General features: G+C 38.3%; 1 protein-coding gene across 17 annotated transcripts in view; it reads left to right on the top strand.

Annotated features, from left to right (window-relative positions):
• Positions 1-4,012: 4,012 nt before the first annotated feature.
• The window catches only part of LOC126336637 (stress-activated protein kinase JNK), an 886,954-nt gene continuing 871,558 nt past the window's right edge, over positions 4,013-19,408 (top strand). For 6 of the 17 annotated variants that reach the window (XM_050000531.1, XM_050000534.1, XM_050000532.1 and 3 more), the window contains exons 1-2: positions 4,040-4,178; positions 6,197-6,290. The gene's annotated coding sequence lies outside the window, so the exon portion shown is untranslated. Of the gene's footprint in view, positions 4,179-6,196; positions 6,291-19,408 lie in introns of all 17 variants that reach the window. The other 11 variants (XM_050000538.1, XM_050000556.1, XM_050000537.1 and 8 more) reach the window with 7 other exon arrangements.

Genomic DNA, 19,408 nt, shown 5'->3' on the forward strand with positions numbered 1-19,408 from the left:
TATGAATGGGAAAGCACTCAAATGGTTTAAATCATACCTAACTGTAAGAGTGCACAAAGTTGAAAGAAGCAGATCACATAATATACAAAAAGCTGGTGGTTTCTCAAACTGGGGAACATTCAATGACGTGCCACAAGGTTTGGTCTTGGGTCCTCTGCTTTTCTTAATTTATATTAATGACTTGCCTTTCTGTATTCACGAAAATGCAAAGCTGGTACTTTTTGCCGATGATACAAGTATAGCTATCACACCCAACAGACAAGAATTAACTGGTGAAATTGTAAACAATGTTTTTCAGAAAATCATGAAGTGGTTGTCTGCAAATGGGCTCTCATTAAACTTTGTAGTACACAGTATATACAGTTCCACACAGTAAATGGAATGAAACCATTAATAAATATACACTTCGATCAGAAATCGGTAGCTAAGGTAGAATATTCGAAATTTCATTGATGAGGGGTTGCACTGGGAAAAACACACTAAGGATCAGCTCAAATGTTTGAGTTCAGCTACTTATGCTGTTAGGGTCATTGCAAATTTTGGCGATATATATCTGAGTAAATTAGCTTACTACGCTTATTTCCATTCTCTGCTTTCGTATGGCATCATATTCTGGGGTAACTCATCATTGAGTAAAAGAGAATTCATTGCACAAAAGCGTTTAATCAGAATAATTGATGGAGTTAATCCGAGATCATTCCTGCAGACTCTTATTTAAAGAGCTATAGATATTCACTGTAGCCTCACAATATATATATTCACTTATGGGATTTGTTATTAACAATCCGAACGAATTCCAAAGTAATAGCAGTGGACATGGCTACAACATTAGGAGAAAGGATGATCTTCACTACTCAAGGTTAAATCTAACTTTGGCTGAGAAGGGGGTATATTAAGCTGCCACAAAAGTCTTTAGTCACTTACATAATAGCATCAAAAGTATGACAGGTAGCCATATAGCATTTAAAAGGAAATTAAAAGAATTTCTTAATGGCAACTCCTTCTACTATTAGATGAATTTTTGGATATAGTAAGTGGGTAATTTCCCCAACACTCCCCAAAAAAATTAAAAATATGAAGAATCATGTAATATTTTGTGTAATGTAATATCTTGTATAGACACCTTTTACTAACCTGGCACATTCCACATCATTACGAAGCGTTGTCTTCTTGATCTATGGAACAAGTACTAATCTAATCGCCATTCCCCCTCCCCTACACTTAAGATATGGTTGTTAAATACATTAGCTACTTGTGTACTGTTGGTTAGGATGGTCTTGTTCTCTTTAATATTAATACTACCTATGCCAGCAGTTACTTTTCCTGTCTCTCTTCTAACAACATTCCGAATTTATTTGATTTTATTGCCAGAGTTGTTAATTTCTTCTCTAACATACACATTTCTTGATTTCCTTACAACCCTTCTTAGAATGTTACAATAATTTTTATAGTGTAAAACTACTTCTGGATCTTTACTAGTTCTTGCTGTCTCATACAGGTTTCTTTTTCTTTCTGAAGACACTTTAATGCCTGTAGTAACCCAAGGTTTCTTTGAATAGTGTGTAGTGTTACATTTAGTAATTTTATTTTTGAAACCATGTTCAAAAAGGTATATAAATCTATCAAGAAATATGTTGCATTTGTTATTAGCATTTGGCTCATTATATACATCTCCCCAATTAACATTTCTTAAGCTTTCTCTGAAGTGCCCTATGGATACCGGGCTGAGCGACCTCATACTTTTACTTGATGTTTCCTGAACTCTACACCCTGTTAGGTTTTGTAAGCATTCTACTGTCTTGATCTATATGTGTAAGCAAATTGATCACTGATTCTAAGTTGTATATTGTTAATAACACTTCTAGTTCACTTTTCCTATCAGAATTACTTAGAAAGTTTACATTGGAATCACCACAGATTAATAACCTCTTCTTTTTGTCTCATAGACAGCGTAATAGGGAGTCTAACTTTTTTATGAACAGCTCTCAGTCTCCTAATGGGGACCTGTAGACTGTTGTTAATATCAATACTACATTATCTAGCTGAAGTTCACATGCAGAAACCTCAAAGTGCTGATCAACACAAAATTTGCTTACTTCTTCAGTTTTGCATTTATACCCTTGTTTTATGAAAATGGCAACTCCTCCTTTATCCATCCTAGATCTACAAGTGTAAGATGCTAAATTATACCCACTTATACTGACACTATCCATGCCCACAGCTACATAGTGTTCAGACAGAGAGAGTATATCAACCTCATTCTTATTTTTGAGATCATCTAAACGCACTAATAGCTCATCTACTTTATTTTTATTCCCCTGATTGATACTGACCTAGGCTTTACCACTATTTACTGTACATGAAGTTTCTTTTATTCTGTTTATGTCGTTTCTCATCTGTCTGGACTTTGGCTTTAACCTAAAAAAACCTGTCTGCCTGGTCCCATTAACCACAGGGATCACCCCTTGTGTGACTGTGGACCCCCCTTACAGTTTCTATTAATAGAGAAACTAAATTATTTTTCCCCATCCTATTCAGGTGCAGACCATGTGTCGTGTAGCCCCACCTACCAATAGCATTTAGTGGAACAACACTTATGTGAGATTTTGCCGGTGTCTGGAGGATCCTGTTCAGCTCAATGTTAATATCCCTTACAGCACTGTTTACCCAGGGCTGATCATGGCGCTGAAAGACCTCAACTTTGAGTACTGTAGAAGCTGCTTATATGGCCTTGTCCTTCACTGTCGAAGAAGCTCTCTGGATCTGTACACTGATGAGTGTAATAGAATCTCCTCCAACATTAAAGCCAATTGTGGTTTTTTTGCCACAATATGGAAGCTGTTAAACTTGCAAAAAATAATGTCACCAGTGTAAGATCCAAACATATTGACATAAGGCATCACTTTATAAGACATCATGTGGAGCAGGAAAATATAATCCTCAGTTATCTATGCACAGAAGAAATGTTATCTGATCTCCTAACCAAGCCTCCCAATGACAAATTTCAGAAGCTGGTGAAACATTATGGGTTAACCTGGGATGTATAGTGTTGAGTATCTGAAAAAAATATTTGTTCAAAGGGGAGTGTTGGGGATATGTGAACAAATATTTTCCAGCATACGTTCATATTTGAACACAAGATATGATGTGCAGAGTGCATTAGACTTCGTGGAATATACATGTTCCGTGTTTGTTGATGGGCAACGTAGTGTATTTGCATAGCAAAGTGTATTAATGTGTGTTTTGCGAATAAATCAAAAGTTTATAAGTTTATTTAGTACCTTAAATAGTTGTTACTTCTCATTTAGCTGCATTAATCTGTGTGAACTACAACAATGAGTGGCTGCATAACTTTTCATTGATGAAGAAAGTTCATTAACAAGATTTTGCTATTGTACATTTCAGAAGTAACAGCATCATAATTTTTCATGTGTGTTATTGAGCCTTTCTTGCTAGCTGTTACTTTCCACACATCTTTTGATTTATTACTTGAGTTGACTATGATCAGCCGATTGTACATAGTTATATAGCTTTATCTTTTGCAAATCTAGAAAAAGCTGAACTAACTGGGATGTGTTATCTTGGAATATTCTTATGTGAAAATTTAAAACTCGTTTTTTCAAAGTTAGACCTATTGTTAAATTATAAAGTGACACTACAGAACTAAAAGTTACACTTTTGGGCAACGATACGGAAGTCGATAAACATTTTAACAGATACATTTATGATGATGATACAGATTTCACTCTTTTTAAGACATCCCAAGATGATCAAATAACCATAAAAGCTTCAGTTTTTAAGTATTTACATATTCACTTATTTTTTGCAACAATTTTGTAATATATCCCGCAATTAAACTTGTTATACATATTTTGGAATTTTTGTCATCAGAATAATCTGAAAAATGTTGATTGTTTCATCTTGGAATTTTTCTCATCAGAATAATCTGAAAAATGTTGATTGTTTCTAAGTTCTTCTTTAACGAAAATACACGTTTTCTTGTCTTCTTTCCGTCCAACACAGATTGTTGCATGGAGAAGGCTGTGTCGAGTTGACGTCATAGAATGTAGTTTTTGCTTGAAGTAAGGTGGTTCATGTTTTGGTGATACGATGATTGTAAGAAGTAGTATTACGGGTTAATTGTGATCGCATCAACTGGAAGTCATCATTTTTATAAGGTACGGATAATCTGATGTGAATTCATGTTGTATATGAGTTTTTTCGCATGTTTCGAGAGTGGGCTGTGATCCCGGGAACCATTGATTATAGTACTGAAGTGACACATGACTATAATTTTACAACTGTAGCTACGTAGTCAGATCGTATGGTTCAGCAAGAAACAAATGACATTTATTTCTGTGGAGTGCAGTAAGTAAAGGCTAGAAATGGTAGTGTAAAATATTATCACTATGTTTATGCAGCATAACCAGGTTTGTATACTTGTCAGTTTTGTTTACAAAGTCTTAGGTTCATGTGCACGTTCTACAAACGTCTGATTTGTAAATACCACTGCCACAGTTGCACCACATAGGCGTAAATTAAACGCATTTACTGCAGGTAACCCGTAATGTGTTTGGTAAAGACGATTGTCACTACTTCCAAAATGCTGTCATCGTATTTGTGTCTTTCGCAGTTCTGCAAAACCTTGCAAATTGTTGTGATTTATGTACATTATAGTAATACTATAAACTCTATTCCATTTTGTCGTATATTCTAAAATAACTTCACAGTGTAATTGCAGAATGTTTTTAAATAAGTGTATGCTAAGTGAGGAATCAATCACTTTAGCAAATGACGGAATTATTCCTTTGCTGTTTTCCCGAATATATATTGTCGATTCTTTATTAGTACGTCAGCGGAGTACGAGGGAGGGGGGCTAGTATTGTTTGTAGTTGTGGAGGAGATGAAGATTAAAAAGTTAATGAAAATCATTTCTTATTCTGAACTGTGGTGACGGGCATTGTGATATGCAGTCTCTCGGTTACTATAATACACTATGTGGAACAAATGATTAGACTTCACAATTGCAGCTGGTGTTACACCTTCTACTGGACTTCAGGTTTATCATGTATGTTTAAAAAAATGTTCTAATGTTTTACGAAGTTTCTAACTATTTGTGTAGATGTTTTAAGTCTGAACTTTATAATTGGTCACCCATAAACTCTGTGAAGGAAAGGTGGTAGTTGCAGTGTACATGGAACTCTGATTGTATTAATAATACATCCACGTGTGCAGAAAGATATTTTCTAGGAAGTGAGTGTATTAGTGAGATGTAGGAAAGATTCTTTTCCCATTATTTCTCCCCCCGCCCACCTTATGTGCCAATATATTGAACATATTTTAAGTAGAATGTTTATAAACAAAGAATTGTGATTTCTGTTTTTACCATGGTTTTTTTCTTTCTTTTTCATTCTAACATGTTGCTGAGACACACACATAAGCAAGTAAATTGACATGATAAAACAGAGTTTGGAAAAAACATTGTCATGTTTATTTTCCACATCTGGTTATCAGTGCTCTGGATACACACCTTTTATGTCAGTAGAACAGCTCGTTTTAGTTCTCAACCCTTGTTGGGACTAACTTGAAAGTCAACTTGTGACTAAACTTTTTCCATAATATCATCAGACAAGATAAAATTTAAATATGAGGCTAAAACTGGTTTATTGGGAGAGAATTTAAGTGCAAGTTACAGTGTTTGACAAGCAATGGCCTAGGTTTTTTGACAGCTCATGTAATTCCTGTGGTTCATATCTTGTTGTGGAATTGCGTGTTGAATTTTCCATAATTTGGAAAATAAAGATTGTTTACTTCTACCAAACATTTGTATTCCATACTATTTGGTGTCAGAATTCTTTAATTGTAAAATGTTTCTCATTATCTTCTTCTTTTCCTTCTAACATGCAAAAAAAAAATTGTTGTTGTTATTAAAACAGACATGAGACAATAGAAGGTTGTTAGCTTTTAGCACACATGCTGAACAGATGTAGCTTCGTTATAGTTCACTGACTAGTTTCTGGGTGCCACTATCTAATTATTCAATAAATTCAGATTTGCAGTTAAGAATTTGATTCTTCTGTCTTACCAAACAGTATTTTAATTGTATTGTTCTTTACTGCCTCGATTACAAAAACATTCTACATACAGTACTTTGTGGTGCGTTTTATAACAATTTACATTATTCTGTATTTGTTAGTGCTCTCCACATGTGAAAAACTCAACACTGTACCACAGTCCAGACTCTTGTCAGTTCATATGCTCAGAGCTAACTGGTTCACAGATCAAGAAGGGTAAGTGCGTTATTAGCCACAGTAGTTTTGAAACCAATCATTACATCAAAATACTTCATTTGTGGTGCATGCAGTTCCTATATAAGTGTCAACTCAGGCACTGGTGGTGGTACTGCATGTACTGTCGGATATGTCATTCAAGACATGTAACATATTTTGATAATAAAGAAAAAAATAAGTTAGCAGTAGTGCTTTCCTGTGGTTCTTATAGAACACGTTACACTGGGTAGTTTCTATTTGAATTATTGCCATCTCACCATGCCTTTACCTTTACACTATTTAGTGTTATGGGGGTAATGAATTGAATAGTGCATTGTGTAATATATTGGACACATTGGCTGAGACTCATCTCCCTACCTAGTCATTTTGATTCCTGATTTCTTTGGAGTCTTTAAAGATTTTGTGTTGGGTGAATGTGGACTGCTTACTTTGCAAAAACTACAGATGTTTGTCTGTCCAACCAATTTTCCAGATAGACTTATGTTCCACTTTTAATGAACTCTTCAGTGGTGGGACATTAATTTCAAAGCATGCTTCACCTCCTGTGATGAGGGTTGGGACTACACACTCCTGAAAATAAGAAAAATGGCAGAATTTTGGAAGTTGCATGTTACATGATTGCTAAACTAGATATTACTTACAAATACTTACTTTTACCACCCACCTCTTAGGAGAAAGCTCAGATATTTTGGTGTGTTGTTTTTCTGTCAAATAAATGCAGTGCGCTACAATCATTATACTCTGAAATTTTCTCATGAAAACTTGAAATAAAAGCGGTTGGGCCTAAACACAGTAAAAATCATTAAAATTCTATTACTTCACAGTTTGGGAGTCATGTAGCTAATGAGATCATGCTGAATGTGGCTTCCAGAATCTGAATGATCTTCCTTGTAATTTGAATACATAGGAAAAAATAGCAAAACATCGGGAAATTTGAAGATAGGAACATAATATGCCAAACTCTCTTTTAATAAAGGCAGATAGACAGGAAGGAGCAAGATGTTCTGAATGGCTTGCATCTCTCTGTGTAACCTGTTCCTATTTTTTGTTCATTGGAGCCATACGAACCGGTGCTTTCTCAGAAAAACACAAATAAATATATCTGCATTTGTGTGTGTTATTGTTACACATTAACATATTTTTAAAAAAAAATTGTTTTATTTGTTTAAATGTGGTTAGTAACAACAGTCTATGCTCATTTATTTTTATTTTTAATAGATTTTATACGGTCCTTTGGGTTAAATTTTTAGTACAGATGATACCTGAACATTTTGATAAGCCATTTTATTTTTGCCATTAGTTGACTACATAAATGTGAACAATAACATCAATGTGGAAAGGATAGACTGCTACTCACCACTTAGATAAGTCATTGTGTCACAGACAGGCACAAAGAAAAAGAATCCTGAAATATTTAAGCTTTTTCACACAGTCTTTCTTCTGAAGTAGAAAACTTGCACACACATGGCCATTTTATCTGACTGCTAGTCCCTAACTGTGGATGTCCAGACACAGTGGTCATGTATTTGTGAGTTGTGCTTGTGTGAATTTGTGTGCTTTTTCTACTTGGGAAGGACTACTTCATCTGATAGCTAAATATTTTAACATTCATTTTCTTTGTGCATTTCTCTGACTCAACACCATGTCTCTGGTGAGTAGCGCACATACCCTTTCCATATCATTGTTATTTACTTGTGGAATTTCCATTTTTTTAATGTGAATACTTTGAAGATGTTTTCCCTAAATGACATGATTGTAATAAAGGACTGCATCTTTAATTTCTGACAGCCATCGGTAATATTTCTAATAACATGGAGTCCTTCATTCACTTAATCATTCCAAAATTAGTACTGTTTGTTTAGTTGTTTGCCATTCTTGCAACCAGTATGTACATCTCCCGCAATGATAAATATTTTTTTGGCAAGTATTTTAACCCATGGGAATGTGTTGGCTAAATGTTAAGTGCAGAATACTTGCATTTTAAAGTTCTTGGAGGACTGCAGCAATAAACAGAGAAAGTGCTTGTTTCATTAACGATATTTGTTTGTAGTGATGCTAGTGTGTAAAATAATGTATAGATGTAGCAGTAACATAATTAATGTGTTAGGTTAAAAACATTGAAATCCTTTCATTGAACAGAAAAGTAATAATACTACACATCATTCAGTAGGAAAAGGAGAGATGAGGAAAGCCTCTTGGGAAGTGGAAACTTTGAGGGCTGAAATGCACTTAGGATTTTGGTGGCTCTTGCGTTGTGTGCATTTGTTGGCAAGTGGTGGCTGCAAAAACTAGATTTACTGACAGACTGACTTGTAATGAAGCTTGAGGCCTAGGTGATGTTGGAATGTGGCAGTCTAGTTGCGAGTTGGTGGAGCCCAAGAATGTGAATGGAGGAAAGCTAGATGTGCTAACAACAGACTGATCTGTAACATAGCCCAAACCCTAGGACAGTTTGAAATGTGATAATTTGCTTGTGAGTTGGCGAAGGTAACTAATCTCAACATGAAAACAACGGTTGCCATATTAGATTCGCTCACCGATAGATCTGTACCTCCAGATTGGAAAATTGCGCAGGTCGCACCAGTGTTCAAGAAGGGTAGTAGGAGTAATCCATTTAACTACAGACCTATATCATTGACGTCAGTTTGCAGTAGGGTTTTGGAGCATATACTGTATTCAAACATTATGAATCACCTCGAAGGGAATGATCTATTGACACGTAATCAGCATGGCTTCAGAAAACATCGCTCTTGTGCAACGCAGCTAGCTCTTTATTCGCATGAAGGAATGGCTGCTATTGACAGGGGATCTCAAGTTGATTCCGTATTTCTAGATTTCCGGAAAGCTTTTGACACCGTTCCTCACAAGCGACTTCTAATCAAGCTGCGGAGCTATGGGGTATCGTCTCAGTTGTGCGACTGGATTCGTGATTTCCTGTCAGGAAGGTCGCAGTTCATAGTAATAGACGGCAAATCATCGAGTAAAACTGAAGTGATATCAGGTGTTCCCCAGGGAAGTGTCCTGGGACCTCTACTGTTCCTGATCTATATAAATGACCTGGGTGACAATCTGAGCAGTTCTCTTAAACTGTTCGCAGATGATGCTGTAATTTACCGTCTAGTAAGGTCATCCGAGAAGGAAAAGGGAGAGAAGGAAACATAGTAGGTGAATATGGATTGGGGCTAAGAAATGAAAGAGGAAGCCGCCTAGTAGAATTTTGCACAGAGCACAACTTAATCATAGCTAACACTTGGTTTAAGAATCATGAAAGAAGGTTGTATACGTGGAAGAACCCTGGAGATACCAAAATGTATCAGATAGATTATATAATGGTAAGACAGAGATTTAGGAACCAGGTTTTAAGTTGTAAGACATTTCCAGGGGCAGATGTGGACTCCGACCACAATCTATTGGTTATGACCTGTAGATTAAAACTGAAGAAACTGCAAAAATGTGGGAAATTAAGGAGATGGGACCTGGATAAACTGAAAGAACCAGAGGTTGTACAGAGTTTCAGGGAGAGCATAAGGGAACAATTGACAGGAATAGGGGAAAGAAATACAGTAGAAGAAGAATGGGTAGCTCTGAGGGATTTAGTAGTGAAGGCAGCAGAGGATAAAGTAGGTACAAAGACGAGAGCTGCTAGAAATCCTTGGGTAACAGAAGAAATATTGAATTTAATTGATGAAAGGAGAAAATATAAAAATGCAGTAAATGAAGCAGGCAAAAAGGAATACAAACGTCTCAAAAATGAGATCGACAGGAAGTGCAAAATGGCTAAACAGGGATGGCTAGAGGACAAATGTAAGGATGTAGAAGCTTATCTCACTAGGGGTAAGATAGATACTGCCTACAGGAAAATTAAAGAGACCTTTGGAGAGAAGAGAACCACGTGTATGAATATAAAGAGCTCAGATGGCAGCCCAGTTCTAAGCAAAGAAGGGAAGGCAGAAAGGTGGAAGGAGTATATAGAAGGTTTATACAAGGGCAATGTACTTGAGGACAATATTATGGAAATGGAAGAGGATGTAGATGAAGACGAAATGGGAGATACGATACTGCGTGAAGAGTTTGACAGAGCACTGAAAGACCTGAGTCGAAACAAGGCCCCCGGAGTAGACAACATTCCATTAGAACTACTGACAGCCTTGGGACAACCAGTCCTGACAAAACTCTACCAGCTGGTGAGCAAGATGTATGAGACAGGCGAAATACCCTCAGACTTCAAGAAGAATATAATAATTCCAATCCCAAAAAAGCAGGTGCTGACAGATGTGAAAATTACCGAACTATCAGTTTAATAAGCCACGGCTGCAAAATACTAACGTGAATTCTTTACAGACGAATGGAAAAACTGGTAGATGCAGACCTCGGGGAGGATCAGTTTGGATTCCGTCGAAATGTTGGAACACGTGAGGCAATACTGACCTTACGACTTGTCTTAGAAGAAAGATTAAGAAAAGGCAAACCTACATTTCTAGCATTTGTAGACTTAGAGAAAGCTTTTGACAATGTTGACTGGAATACTCTTTTTCAAATTCTAAAGGTGGCAGGGGTAAGATACAGGGAGCGAAAGGCTATTTATAATTTGTACAGAAACCAGATGGCAGTCATAAGAGTCGAGGGGCATGAAAGGGAAGCAGTGGTTGGGAAAGGAGTGAGATAGGGTTGTAGCCTCTCCCCGATGTTATTCAGTCTGTATATTGAGCAAGCAGTAAAGGAAACAAAAGAAAAATTGGAGTAGGTATTAAAATTCATGGAGACGAAGTAAAAACTTTGAGGTTCGCCGATGACATTGTAATTCTGTCAGGGACGGCAAAGGACTTGGAAGTGCAGTTGAACGGAATGGGCAGTGTCTTGAAAGGAGGATATAAGATGAACATTAACAAAAGCAAAACGAGGATAATGGAATGTAGTCAAATTAAATCGGGTGATTCTGAGGGAATTAGATTAGGAAATGAGACACTTAAAGTAGTAAAGGAGTTTTGCTATTTAGGAAGTAAAATAACTGATGATGGTCGAAGTAGATACGATATAAAATGTAGACTGGCAATGGCAAGGAAAGCGTTTCTGAAGAAGAGAAATTTGTTAACATCGAATATAGATTTATGTATCAGGAAGTTGTTTCTGAAAGTATTTGTTTGGAGTGTAGCCATGTATGGAAGTGAAACATGGACGATAACTAGTTTGGACAAGAAGAGAATAGAAGCTTTCGAAATGTGGTGCTACAGAAGAATGCTGAAGATTAGATGGGTGTATCACATAACTAATGAGGAAGTATTGAATAGGATTGGGGAGAAGAGAAGTTTGTGGCACAACTTGACTAGAAGAAGGGATCGGTTGGTAGGACATGTTTTGAGGCATCAAGGGATCACAAATTTAGCATTGGATGGCAGCGTGGAGGGTAAAAATCGTAGAGGGAGACCGAGAGATGAGTACACTAAGCAGATTCAGAAGGATGTAGGTTGCAGTAGGTACTGTGAGATGAAGCAGCTTGCACAGGATAGAGTAGCATGGAGAGCTGCATCAAACCAGTCTCAGGACTGAAGACAACAACAACAACAAGGTCATCCGAAGACCAGTATCAGCTGCAAAGCGATTTAGAAAAGATTGCTGTATGGTGTGTCAGGTGGCAGTTGACGCTAAATAACGAAAAGTGTGAGATGATCCACATGAGTTCCAAAAGAAATCCGTTGGAATTCGATTACTCGATAAATAGTACAATTCTCAAGGCTGTCAATTCAACTAAGTACCTGGGTGTTAAAATTACGAACAACTTCAGTTGGAAGGACCACATAGATAATATTGTCGGGAAGGCGAGCCAATGGTTGCGTTTCATTGGCAGGACACTTAGAAGATGCAACAAGTCCACTAAAGAGACAGCTTACACTACACTCGTTCGTCCTCTGTTAGAATATTGCTGCGCGGTGTGGGATCCTTACCAGGTGGGATTGACAGAGGACATCGAAAGAGTGCAAAAAAGGGCAGCTCGTTTTGTATTATCACGTTATAGGGGAGAGAGTGTGGCAGATATGATACACGAGTTGGGATGGAAGTCATTACAGCATAGACGTTTTTCGTCGCGGCGAGACCTTTTTACGAAATTTCAGTCACCAACTTTCTCTTCCGAGTGCGAAAATATTTTGTTGAGCCCAACCTACATAGGTAGGAATGATCATCAAAATAAAATACGACAAATCAGAGCTCGAACAGAAAGGTTTAGGTGTTCGTTTTTCCCGCTCGCTGTTCGGGAGTGGAATAGTAGAGAGATAGTATGATTGTGGTTCGATGAACCATCTGCCAAGCACTTAAATGTGAATTGCAGAGTAGTCATGTAGATGTAGATGTAGATGTAGATATTTAGTGTGTCCTGAGACATAAATTCATCATTTGTCATTGCAATAACCTACATTTGTCTTGTTTCCATTTTTGCTGAAATCTCTGATGTAGCAACATTCTAACCTAATAGAACAAAATACCAGCTAACTTTATTTTTGAGCCATAGGAAATTACAAAGAAGATTCTAATTGGCTACCTACATTTGACTCATGGTTCATCTTGTTGACATCATTGACTCACTAAACAGGCGTTACCAGCAGCGGGGGTCAACGGAAAAGCCACCAACATCATAAGTGGAATTCTACCCTTTGAGGTGAACTCTGAATGGCGCAGTTCTTGATGAACAGTTAGCTGGCTTAAAAATCCTCATCGGTTGTACAAAAGTTCTTGTATGTCCTTTACAGTGTTTGTATTCTTTTATGTAGTATCTTCATCCTCTCTCTTGCCTCCCCCTCCCCTGTCTTTCACCATCTTAATTTCTTCTACCTTTTTAATGCCTACTTCCACCCCTTATTCTCCTCCTGATGTTGACACTTACTGTAAAATTGCAACAAGACTCCAATTATGTTTGAATATTTATTCAGATTTAAAAGCACTAAACATGATAAACACAGATTAGTGTTTTGTTTGTCGCACCAGATTCAATCAGCTTCAGAGTAGCTTTTTTTTTTAATTATTGTTCATCACATACTTCAAACAACTGAAATGTTTCTGGATGGACAGTGTCACAATTGAGTTCAGAATGTGTAATTATTATTTACAAAGCCATTGTAGACATATGTCTAAATCAAGAATAAAAGTAGGGCTTTGTTTTCCTTGGGTATGTGTAATAGGACTGATTCTATTTACATCTTTGGAATCGAGATGGAAATAATTTGAGTAACACTCGCTCATAATACATTCACTGGCCTTTTAAGGTTTTGTATACCACAATCAAAGGGACCAGCTACCATAGGCTATGCTCCTCTCACCCCACCCCTTTCCCCCAGACCATTATCCATTACATTAGCTGTGGCACGCAACAGCATGAGTGAACCTTTACCATTTACCAAGCTGCCTACAACCCATATGCAATTATCATCCATCCCCAAAACTATTCAGGATACATCACTAAACACCACATTTTGCCAGTCCGTGTCAGTCCATATCATTCAGGCTCGACACAACTTTAATGAGTTTTGCCTGTGTCTCAGTGTTAAAGGCAGTACATAACAAAGATGCCTGGACTGCAAAATCACACCTGCAAAGCATCTGGAAATGGTTTGTGAAACAGTTGTTGTTGTTGTGGTCTTCAGTCCTGAGACTGGTTTGATGCAGCTCTCCATGCTACTCTATCCTGTGCAAGCTTCTTCATCTCCCAGTACCTACTGCAACCTACATCCTTCTGAATCTGCTTAGTGTACTCATCTCTCGGTCTCCCTCTACGATTTTTACCCTCCACACTGCCCTCCAATGCTAAATTTGTGATCCCTTGATGCCTCAAAACATGTCCTACCAACCGATCCCTTCTTCTAGTCAAGTTGTGCCATAAACTTCTCTTCTCCCCAATCCTATTCAATACCTCCTCATTAGTTACGTGATCTATCCACCTTATCTTCAGTATTCTTCTGTAGCACCCCATTTCGAAAGCTTCTATTCTCTTCTTGTCCAAACTAGTTATCGTCCATGTTTCACTTCCGTACATGGCTACACTCCAAACAAATATTTTCAGAAATGACTTACTGACACTTAAATCTATATTCGATGTTAACAAATTTCTCTTCTTCAGAAACGCTTTCCTTGCCATTGCCAGTCTACATTTTATATCCTCTCTACTTCGACCATCATCAGTTATTTTACTTCCTAAATAGCAAAACTCCTTTACTACTTTAAGTGTCTCATTTCCTAATCTAATTCCCTCAGCATCACCCGATTTAATTAGACTACATTCCATTATCCTCATTTTGCTTTTGTTGATGTTCATCTTATATCCTCCTTTCAAGACACTGTCCATTCCGTTCAACTGCTCTTCCAAGTCCTTTGCCGTCTCTGACAGAATTACAATGTCATCGGCGAACCTCAAAGTTTTTACTTCGTCTCCATGAATTTTAATACCTACTCCAAATTTTTCTTTCGTTTCCTTTACTGCTTGTTCAATATACAGATTGAATAACATCGGGGAGAGGCTACAACCCTGTCTCACTCCTTTCCCAACCACTGCTTCCCTTTCATGCCCCTCGACTCTTATGACTGCCATCTGGTTTCTGTACAAATTGTAAATAGCCTTTCGCTCCCTGTATTTTACCCCTGCCACCTTTAGAATTTGAAAAAGAGTATTCCAGTCAACATTGTCAAAAGCTTTCTCTAAGTCTACAAATGCTAGAAACGTAGGTTTGCCTTTTCTTAATCTTTCTTCTAAGATAAGTCGTAAGGTCAGTATTGCCTCACGTGTTCCAACATTTCGACGGAATCCAAACTGATCCTCCCCGAGGTCCGCATCTATCAGTTTTTCCATTCGTCTGTAAAGAATTCGCGTTAGTATTTTGCAGCTGTGACTTATTAAACTGATAGTTCGGTAATTTTCACATCTGTCAGCACCTGCTTTCTTTGGGATTGGAATTATTATATTCTTCTTGAAGTCTGAGGGTATTTGGCCTGTCTCATACATCTTGCTCACCAGCTGGTAGAGTTTTGTTATGACTGGCTCTCCCAAGGCCGTCAGTAGTTCAAATGGAATGTTGTCTACTTTGTGAAACAGCTGGCACCCAAATATCTGCTTGTATCATGGAGTGAGTCATTGTAGGACCCCTGATCACTTGCTGCATGATAGTTAGACCCTCTCATCTCGTAGTCTTTCTGGTTGCTCCAGACCTGGTGCGTGACACGTGCATGTCATCTTGTGTGCACTGCTCCCAACATTGTCTGACAGAACACTCCAAATGATCGACCTGATGAGCCACATTGGCATGTTGACCAGCCTGCTGCAGTCTTTTTTTGACATGTGCACCTGGCGTTCTGCACCTGTTTAATGTCCTTCTTGAGTTGGGATGCGATCACCACATTTATGACTCTTCCACTATCTGCCGTTTATTTAGTCCCCTGCCTGATTTCAGTGGTACTGCACAGCCTTTGAGCATGCATATTGTTGCCGTACTTGGATCGTTTGCATATAAGATCTCTTTCTATTTGTAAAGTTCTGCATTTGTACATTTCTTCCCTGAGAGTGCACTATTTTCAGTGTTCTTGAGAGTATTATCTGAAAGGTGGAGCCTACCATGTATAGGGGTACTGTTATGTCAGTAAACCAAACTGAAGAGATCAAACTGATTACACAAGACTTCATTTTCTCTTTGTTAATACTAGAATGTGTGCAAACTTTATCGAAGAAACTAACATTGTACTGGGAAGGTTGACTCAAATTGTTGCTGTAGTTTGACCAAATTCAGAGGGACATTGACTCACAGTTGCTCAATCATAATTTGTAGGCATTGAGGGTGGATGGCTTATTGTGGAGAAATGGGGAGATAAATGGAAGATATGTGAATGAATGTCTTCACTTCAATTATTCAGTATTGAATTAATTCCAGTATTTGTGATACAGCATATTGGAGCATGGATGCATGTTGTCAATAAATCACAGGACCATTATTACACTTTTAAAATATCACACTGACAATGATTGTCCTCCAATTTCTCTTCTTTTTTCTTTGTTGTTTCCCCAGTGTTCCTTTATTCATGTTCGTTTTCAGTTTTCTTTCTTGTTCTCATATTGCTTGTGATTTCATATAGTCTTCTGTATAACTGTTCTTTTAAATTTGTTGCTGGGGAGGGGGGGGGTAGGAAGGGCATCTTTTCCCTAGAAAACACTTTTATTTCCAGTATTCAGATATTATTTCTATCCAAAATGCTTTTGATTTCTATGATCATCTGTTGTCAAATTTTCTACCAAAATTCTAAAATATTCATTTGGTTAATCCATCAGGAAACACTTGAGAGCCGTCCAAAAATACTAAGTTTCTCTCAGCTATTGTCTACAACATTTTCTGTTTCTTCTGTAAATTTCCTCCCTACTTCTAATTTTCCATTTATTTGTTTGTTTATGTATTGTATATTATATGCTTGTAACACACAATTTTACGTCATGGCATTGTTAACAATGTATAATTTATCCAGTCATGAATTAAAAATATTTCACAGTATGTTATGATTACTGTACTACACCCCCATGAACCATTGAGGTTGGTGGGGAGGCTTGAGTGCCTCAGCGATAACAAATAGCCGTACCGTAGGTGCAACCACAATGGAGGGGTATCTGTTGGGAGGGCAGACAAAACATTGTTCCTGGAGAGGGGCAGCAGCCTTTTCAGCAGTGGCAGGGGTTACAGTCTGGATGACTGACTGATCTGGCCTTGCAACATTAACCAAAACGGCCTTGCTGTGCTGGTACTGTGAATGGATGAAAGCAAGGGGAAACTACAGCCATAATTTTTCCCGAGGGCATGCAGCTTTACTGTAGGTTAAATGATGGCATCCTCTTGGGTAAAATATTCCGGAGGTAAAATAGTCCCCCATTCGGATATCCAGGCGGGGACTACTCAGGAGGAGATTGTTATCAGGAGAAACAAAACTGGTGTTCTATGGATTGGAGCATGGAATCTCAGATCCAGTAATTGGGTAGGTAAGTTAGAAACTTTAAAAAGGAAATGGATAGGTTAAAGTTAGATGTATTGGGAATTAGTGAAGTTCGGTGGCAGGAGAAACAGGACTTCTGGTCAGGTGAATACAGGATTATAAATACAAAATCAAATACAGGTAATGGAGGAGTATGGTTAATAATGAATAGAAAATAGGAGTATGGGTAAGTTACTACGAACAGCAGTGATTTGATTTGATTTTGACAGGGAAGCTAAAACACCTTTGATCTAACCCGCCACTGCTCACATCTAAACAGAGTTTATTGTGCAGTATCACTCCCTGTACATCTAGTATAGCTAACTAATGCCCTTAAATAATTCAAGGAGTCCTTTTACCAGTTTTTTTGTTAGACACGATTTCTTCAGGTCTAGTTGTCCTGAAAATTCTTATCTCTTGCTCTCCAATGTCATGCATTCGAGAATTAGGCGTGATGCAGTCTCTTCACCCTCATCACTGGTCCTACATTTAGGGTCTTCTTCCGTTACACCCATGTATGTTGGTGTTTTTTGAAATTATGATGACCGGGCATCATTCCAGTCATGAGTTTAATCTCTTCCCTGTTCAATCCCAGGACTACAGAGCTTCTTTTAAAACATGGCTTAAGCATCATTACCTTACCATGTTTTTGTTTATAGACCTTGGACCAGTATTCTACATACTGATTCCTAAGCCAGTTCCGTAGTGCTAGTTTGATCATAGCCTTGGTGATTGTCAGGACAGGTTCCAGTCCAGTGAATGGAGTCATTGCCCCCATCCTGGCCAATCTGTCGGGTTGTTCATTGCCACAGATACCTGAGTGGCCAGGGACCCACACTAGGTTTGTCCTGTTGCTTCCCCCTAGCTCCACCGGGGAGCCCTGTGGCATTCTGCAACAATCTCTGGTAGCAGCTGCCAGTGATTTCAGGGCTATTTGAATAGATGTAGATGCTACTGTCCTTGTGGCACCTACGCATACTCTCTTTCACACATGCCCTGATTGCAGTAATTCAGCTTGGAATACCGATGCCAGCTTTCCTAGAGAGATGATGCCCTCTAGTCTTGGCTGAACCCCATGAACCCCTGCCCCAGTGCCTTGGTCTGATTTCGACCCATTGGTGAACTTAACAATGTCCCCCTTGCAGTGTTGAACTGTTTTTTCCCACTGCTCTCTGCTTACAATTATCATTTTATAAGGCTTGTTGAATCAGTTGGTAGTTTTTATAAAGTCCACTGCCATTTACCAACCCATTCCTATATTGACCTCACTCACTATCTTACTGTGTGATTCTGAATATCCCAATGAGATCCAGTTTTTATGTTTTAAGTCTATGCACCAGCTGCTGCCTCCATCTTGACCCAAAGGTGTAGAGGCATCATGTCCAGCATGGCTTTCATCCCAGTGTTTGGTGTGCTGCTAATTCCACCTGTTATGGCTATGAAGGCCCCTCTCTGCAGCTTAGCAAGTTCCTTAGCTGCAACCCCTGTTCTATCTTATTCCACCACACTACGGCCCTGTAGGAAATCCCAGGTCTAACCACTGTGGTGTATATCCAGTGCATACCTCTGGGACTAGGCCCCAGTTTTTGCCACAAGCCCTTCTGGTACTCACTAGAGCTCCTTTCGCCTTGGAGCAGATGCTCTTAATGTGAGGGGTCCGTGTTAGTTTCTCATCTAAGGCTACCTATAGATATTTCACTATCCCTTTCACAGGTAGAGTTTCATCGAAGAGCTGTAGACTCCAACTTGAATGTTGGATATGCCCCTTCATTATTGGCACCACAACAGGCTTCATAGGATTAACATTTAGATCGTGTCTAATGCATCAGTCTTGCACAATGTCCAATACACCTTGTGCCACATTTCTAACTGTGTCAGTAAATTTACCAAGTATTATTATGACAAGGTCATCTGCATGTCCTTGGCAAAAGCATGGTCTGGAATTTAGTTCCTCAATGAGTTTGTTCACCACTAGATTCCACAAGAGAAGGGACAGAACTCTTCCTTGTGGAAAATCTCTAGTGGTGTTAATTACCATCTTTTCATTCATCATGACAGCCTCTACTTTCCTTCCACCAAGCATGGCCCTAGTCCACTTACATCTAGTGGTCCCTAGGTCATGCACCTCT

Source organism: Schistocerca gregaria, chromosome 2, assembly GCF_023897955.1.
Source record: "Schistocerca gregaria isolate iqSchGreg1 chromosome 2, iqSchGreg1.2, whole genome shotgun sequence".
Classification (NCBI taxonomy): domain Eukaryota; kingdom Metazoa; phylum Arthropoda; class Insecta; order Orthoptera; family Acrididae; genus Schistocerca; species Schistocerca gregaria.